A 6,696-nucleotide genomic window follows, 5' to 3' on the forward strand; every position below is an offset into this window, starting at 1 on the left:
CTTCCTTCCTTCCTTCCTTGTTTCCTTTTTACACCATCAGGCAGCAATCTTCCCCAGGGTGGGTCCTCTACACCTCGAACTACGCTAAGCCAGTTTAGTTGGGGATTTCTTACCTAAGTTGACATAGCTAACTATCATGGGTGATATTCAAGCTTGTGCACATAGGTAACCTTTGATCTCAAGGTGCCTCCATGTTTTCTACAAATGACTCCAGTTTATCTTTTATGGCAAAGTAGTACTCCATAGAAGGTTCTTTTGTGTGTATGTGTGTGTGTTTTAAATTACAACTTTATTTTATTTTGAAGAGTAAAAACAAAAGCAAGGAAAACACAAAGACAGAAACAGGGTAACAATACATATGATACAGATTTTCAAAACAAGAATAGCTGGTTAGCAACAATTGATACATTATCTATTTTTATCATCAAATCTGTTGCTCAGATTAACAGATATAGTTATGCAAGATTGGACATATACTTGAACATTACCACATGCTTTCAAGAAATCTTGATTTTTTTTGTTCTTGTCTCTTTTTTTATTACCTTTGTCTAACATATTTATTTTAAAGAGAGTATAGTAATAATTGATATGATATTCGAAATGTACACATTTGGGGCTGGGCAAATGGCTCAGTAGAATTAGTGCTTGCCAGGCAAGTGCAAGGGCCAGAGTTCAATCCCCAGTTCCGAAAAAAAGTTAAAGAAATGGTACAAATTTAGAAGACCAAGCTGGCAGATATTTCAAGCATGGTTTTTGTATTACACATTGTTGTCCTCAACGTAGTTGCTTAGTTCACAGATATCAGTATATATATGGCAGTATATTACCAACTGCTGACTTGTTCTCCAACTGGCTTAGCGTAGTTCGAGGTGTAGAGGACCCACCCTGGGGAAGATTGCTGCCTGATGGTGTAAAAAGGAAACAAGGAAGGAAGGAAGGAAGGAAGGAAGGAAGGAAGGAAGGAAGGAAGGAAGAAAGGAAGGCAGGCAGGCAGGCAGGCAGGAAGGTCAAGGTGAGAATTCTACACATTAACTGCTATTTTCAAAAAACACAGAAGATTCTTGAAGAGAGAGATTATATGATCAAATAGTGGTTGCTTATGGATTTGAATAGAGAGGGCAGAGAGTGGCAGTAGGCAATTGTTTGGAAAGCGATGACAGAAATCTGGGAATTTTTGTTGAGGTGACTTTGCCATATAGATAGCACGCTTAAGAACTTATTATTCCAGCCCTGATCCTTATGTATAACAGCTTGAGTGATGCAAGCACATAGGAATAAAGCTGGCTTATTTGGGGTGATTGTATGAGTTGGAGAACAAGTCAGCAGTTGGTAATATATCTTTGCTCTGTGAAAAAAAAGTAAACAAATGACCAAAGAACTTTATACTAAGTAAGGAACATTTCAGAAAAGACAGGTTCCCTACTTGGTAATACATTTAGAGTTAGGGATCCAACTATGGCATTTCTTGCAGATGTTGGAAGTGCATCAATCCAGTTGTCTACATGGATGGGTAAAGATTCCTTCTCACTGTTCATTACTGGGGAATCATTTGGTTAGGAACCTCGGGTAGAATAACCTTTGGGTTGACATAATCTATAGATCAAATGCTATTCTTTAGCATATTTCAAAGTAAAATGATAAAGTATTCGATGATTTTGTTATGAGCAAGGTGTGACACTAAGGGCAATGAGAAATATAAAGATGAAGATAATATATACCACACTTTTGAAATTTTAAATACTAGTTCTTGAAGTATGAAGGTCTATAAAAACTAACTGAGAAAAGTATGGAAGAGATGGACCATTTCATAGCTAAAGAGATTTGTGCAAGTTGAGACTGCTTGTGTAAGCTGCACAGTGGAGGAGTTAGATTGTGCTTAAACCCGTAACCAAGGAAGTGTTTGGGTTTTTGTGGGAGTTGGGAGGACAACTGAGCCCGATGATAGATATGAGAACTATTTTCACAGGGTTTTCTTTTCTTTTCTTTTTTTTTTTTTAAATCCAGGTAGTTTAGGATGATTTCTGAAAATGTATTTGCTTGAAGGGACTAGAGCAGAGGTGCAAAGAGTGTTGTTTTCTCTTCTAATTCAGGTAGAATCAGGGAAAGCTTTGGAGCAGAACTTCTGAAAATCAGTGTGACTGAACAGCACATACCAAGCATCTGGTGAGATGGAGAGGGGTGGATGAGGCCAAAGGTGAATGTAGCTGGTCCTTTATTCAGTGTTTAATGTTCAAAAAGAGAAGCATACATACAAGTAGTCTTTGGGAGTGATTCAAACAAAAGGCTACAGTAATAGGGGAAGATTGATTTTTCTTGATCCTTAAAGGATTTTTATTTGTAGATATGGGCAAAGGCTTCATGAGCAAAGTCACAGAGGTGGGAAAGAATGACTGGTAATTAATCCACTGGGGCTGGGACTTAGGATGTGAAACAGAATGGCTGGGGATAAATATGACTGGCAAGGCTTACTGGAACCCAGGGAGGGCTTTGAACACTGTTGCGTGTGTGTTTTCTTTTTGTCAGGCAGAGTTACCTGCCAAGACCCTGTCAACCTAGAGAGATGCAAGCAGAGTTCTGCTTTAATGTGAGCAGCCCAAGTATGCAGAATGGATTAGTGTGGGGAGGCTGGATTCTATAGCATTGAATTATGAAATTTTATTTCACCCAATTCCTCATCATCCTATGAAACCTAGGGTGAATCAGGCTTTTTTTTTTTTTTTTTTTTGTACAAGGGATTGTGGGCTCCAGGTAAGTGTCAGTAAGCTAATCAAAACTAATTCACAATTAGCTGTACTTTTATTGATTAAAGACAGAAGCAACAGGTGTTTTTGGGGGGATTAACTCCCTTTTCTTTGATGATTTTCTTAAATATTTAAAACAAAAACAATAAAAGAGAAATATTAAAACAGCTCCTAAAACATGACATCGTCTCCAGTTTATTTCTAGAGCTCAAAGCCCTGGCAAGCACTTTGTGCAATACCAGATTTCTAGTATCTTTGTGTTTCTTTCTCTCGGTGGATCGATAAATTAAGTAACACGTCAATACTGAGATAGCAGATGAACATCTGTCAGGGAGAACTGGTCCTGGGGGCTTTGGGCTCCGGTATGGATAGTGTTTGATCTCCGTGTGCCGTCATAAAAGATGGGAGAGAGTTTATTATCTTTTATGATCGCGACTTACTAACAGTACCTGACAGGGAGATTGTGCTTCGGCCTCCCTTGGAACTGGGATGTTCTCCTTGGCTTGTCCCTGTATGAGGCGCAGAGCTTGCTGGGGTAACATCAAAACAAGCCATAATATGCTTCTGGCAATGGGACCCAGAACAGCTGCAGGATTTTCTCCTCCTGGGGAGGGGGGGGGGAGGCTGGCAGGAAGAAGAAAAAATGAAAGTAGAGCAATCAATCTTTGTAGCATTCTATATATTAATAATGTTTGCCAGCTCCAGACATTGTTTAATCAATGCCGGATGCAGGGATCTGCAAAGGTTTGTAACGCTCAGCATGCCCCATGGAAGCTTGAGCCCTTGGCCCCGGGGACGTGGAGAGGGTTCGCAAATGCCCACATTGTGTCTGCTGGTATCTAAGCAGCAAAGAGCGCTAGAGACCTGGAGGTTGCGAAAAAAAGGACCAGATTGCTCACGTTCAGCAAGCTTTTTTGTGGTTTGTAGCAAGGACTAGTTCCCAAGCAATTGGTCGCCCCAGGGTTTTTGTGCCTCTTTGCTCAGCTCTCCCTGTCCTCAGCGATCCTCCAGAGGGTTTGCTGCCTTCTGAGGCTCACAGAGGAGAGGCCGGGTGCAGCCGCCAGGGGGCGCGCATACAGCCGAGCCTACCGGATGCTGAGAGCCTCTAAAGGCTCACGAGTGATGGTGAGTTCCTGGAGTTCTCCAACTTGAGAGGATTGCGGGCTCTCGGGAGACATCAAGTACAACAAAAGTCATTGATGCCACTGAAGAATGTCACTTTGCCTTGAGTGACAAAGGCACACAGAAGGACTTTTCGGAAGGAGGTTTAATTGCTGGCAGGCCAATGTGAGCCTCCTGGCTGATCTGGTTTAGCAGGGAAAGCCGGAGGTGGTGTAGACAAGGTGTCCAGAGAGAGGCAGCCCAGAGTCCCTCGGCAAAACCTGAAGTGTAACAGCTGGCTGGATTGATCTTGATGCCATGAGACGTTGGTAACCTTTTTCAGACCCGTTGGTCTAAGATTGTGCCCCGACACACACACATACACACACACACACGTACGCACGCACGCGCACACACACACACACACACACACACACGCACACATGTCAAATGGAGCTTTTGCTACCTAGAAAAATAATAAGTTTCCAAACCAAACTTTAGACCTTGTACTCGTTCCCATTGCTCCCCCGGCTTCTGTATACTTTGCAATATCTTTTAAGGCCTGAATCTGGGGGAGGTTGCCGTGAAGGCCGAGTGCGCGCGCGCACACACACACACACACACACACACATCCATCTAATAAGCTGAAAGCCGAGGCTGAGGTGGCAATTCGCTCATAAACCAGATAATTAAGGATGTGCCGAACTACCTGTGGGGACCTGGGGTTTATCAGTGGTTTTTATTTACTGTTTAATAGTACAGCATGTTACATAAACCTTCAAGTAAAACAATTTGATTATAAAAGTAGCCTTTTCAAAGTCACAGCACCTCCCCTACAGAGTTCTAAAATCAGTGCAAAATGAGCAGCATCCATAAACACGGTGACTAATGCCAATAAATGTCCTGCCCACCCGGGCACTTTGTTAAGCAAGGAGGCATGCACAGGCAAGGTGTAAATATGAAAATGTATCTATCAGAGTTTTCTTTTTGCATCACTAGGATTTTAGAAATGTAGATACTCTTAACTACACATTTAAAAACATTTCCTTTGGGGGATGTACTTCAAAGGTACTTAGCCTTTTCTATTCTATATTTCTTATGTAAATATGATTTTGTTTTAAGTTTTTAAGTTTTATTTTGCAAATGGGACTGAAACTTCAGTGGTCCTGAAGCTTGGTGGGACATTAGAATCATCTGAAGAGATTTGAAAAGTATGCATTGCTATCTGGGCTCATGAATTTCTTTCTTCTTTATTATTGTATTTGGTACAGGGTCTCACTATGAAGCCCAGACTCGTAGTGATCCTCCTGTGTCAGCCTCCCCAGGCCTGGGATTACAGTCCTGTGCCACCATGCTTGGTCTTGGTGGCTAGCTCAACATGCCTGGGTGTGGGGCTGCAGCAGCCTGTGATACTGGGGATTGAACCTGGTCCTTATGCTTTCCAGGCAGGTGCTTAGATAGCTGAGCTATCTCCCCTGCCCCTGGGCTCAAGAATTTCTGATCTCAGGATTTCCTGTTTAATTGGTCTAGCATTAAAAAAAGAAAATTCTAACTTTAGTGTCATCTTGGGTTGACCCAGCAATTGTTGCAGAATCAGATTTACCAGATCAGTGTCAGTGTGGGGTGTGTGTGTGCGTGTGTGTGTGTGTGTGTGTGTGTGTGTGTGTGTGCTGAGATGCTGCACTTCTTGCTTCTCATTGATTTTGTGGAGCTGGGGCTGTACCCAGAGCCTTGAACGTGCATGCACTGTGGAGCTATGCACCTAGTTGTAATTTAGCACTTTTAGCAAGCTCTTGGGTAACACTGCTTCTACCTGAGATTGTAGTAGAATAGTAAATGTCTGGAGGAGGGATTTCAAATATTAGTATTTTGCTGAAATAATCTTTAACCCATGAAGGATGACATGGAAAGGAGGGAGAAGGTTGGGGCTAATTTCTTTTACCAGTCATGTAAGTCTCTCATGTATAGAATTTTTGGACCTATTGACTTAGACTTTTTTTTTTTTCACTACCTCCAGTTTAGGTAAAGCCTGTTAAAAAGTGAGACTTTCTTAAGTCTATAACAATCTAATCTCCAGGGCTCTGTGCTGAGTGACGATGTGCTTGTTCCTACTGAGGTGTTTCCAAGGACACTGGAGAAAGGTGAGAGGAAGGAAGCATATGTTCCAGCTTTGAGCACTTCCTATGTGCTGGTGCCAGCCAACATCTCCGGATACTTTGTGCCATTCAATCTGAGAAAGTGAAAGTGTCATGCCCTTTTTACAAGTGAGGGAGTCAGTACTAAAGGAAAGAAGCTACTCCCCTTAGAATTAGCAGCTGAAAGGAGTGGAATCTGGTTGTTTTCAGAGTTGCAACCTCCCCCTGCCATAGCCAAGGTACCTATGTCTCTGCCACTGCATGTTGTTCTGCTTATTGGACCCACTTTTCTCCTGCTTTGTCAAGACTGTTGAGCCTTTGTTTTGCTGTATCATAGCTATTCTGTTAACTTATGTTCAGATATTAATGTTTTAGGGCTACTACCATCATTCTGTGACATTTAGTATATCTTTTGTCTTCATTTTAAATGAGTTCTTTTAACTGAGCTGCTTGCCTTGTGCCCATAAGTATTGGCAAAATAACCAGTCAGCTCACTAAGGAACTAAATTTGTGAAGTGGTGTGTTTGAGGTCCTAAGGAACAACCAACTACATGACTGATGGTATTTTTTTCTTGGGCTTTAGGTTTCATTGGCAGTGGATTGACCTGACCATAGAACCTGAAGAGCTTATTTTTGGAAGCCTACTGCTGACAGGCACCCAACCCAGGTGGCATTCACAGAATACGCAGTAACATCATTCATCGCTGCTGACTTCGAGC

Source organism: Octodon degus, unplaced genomic scaffold (genome assembly GCF_000260255.1).
Source record: "Octodon degus isolate 3935 unplaced genomic scaffold, OctDeg1.0 scaffold00022, whole genome shotgun sequence".
In the NCBI taxonomy this organism is placed as follows: domain Eukaryota; kingdom Metazoa; phylum Chordata; class Mammalia; order Rodentia; family Octodontidae; genus Octodon; species Octodon degus.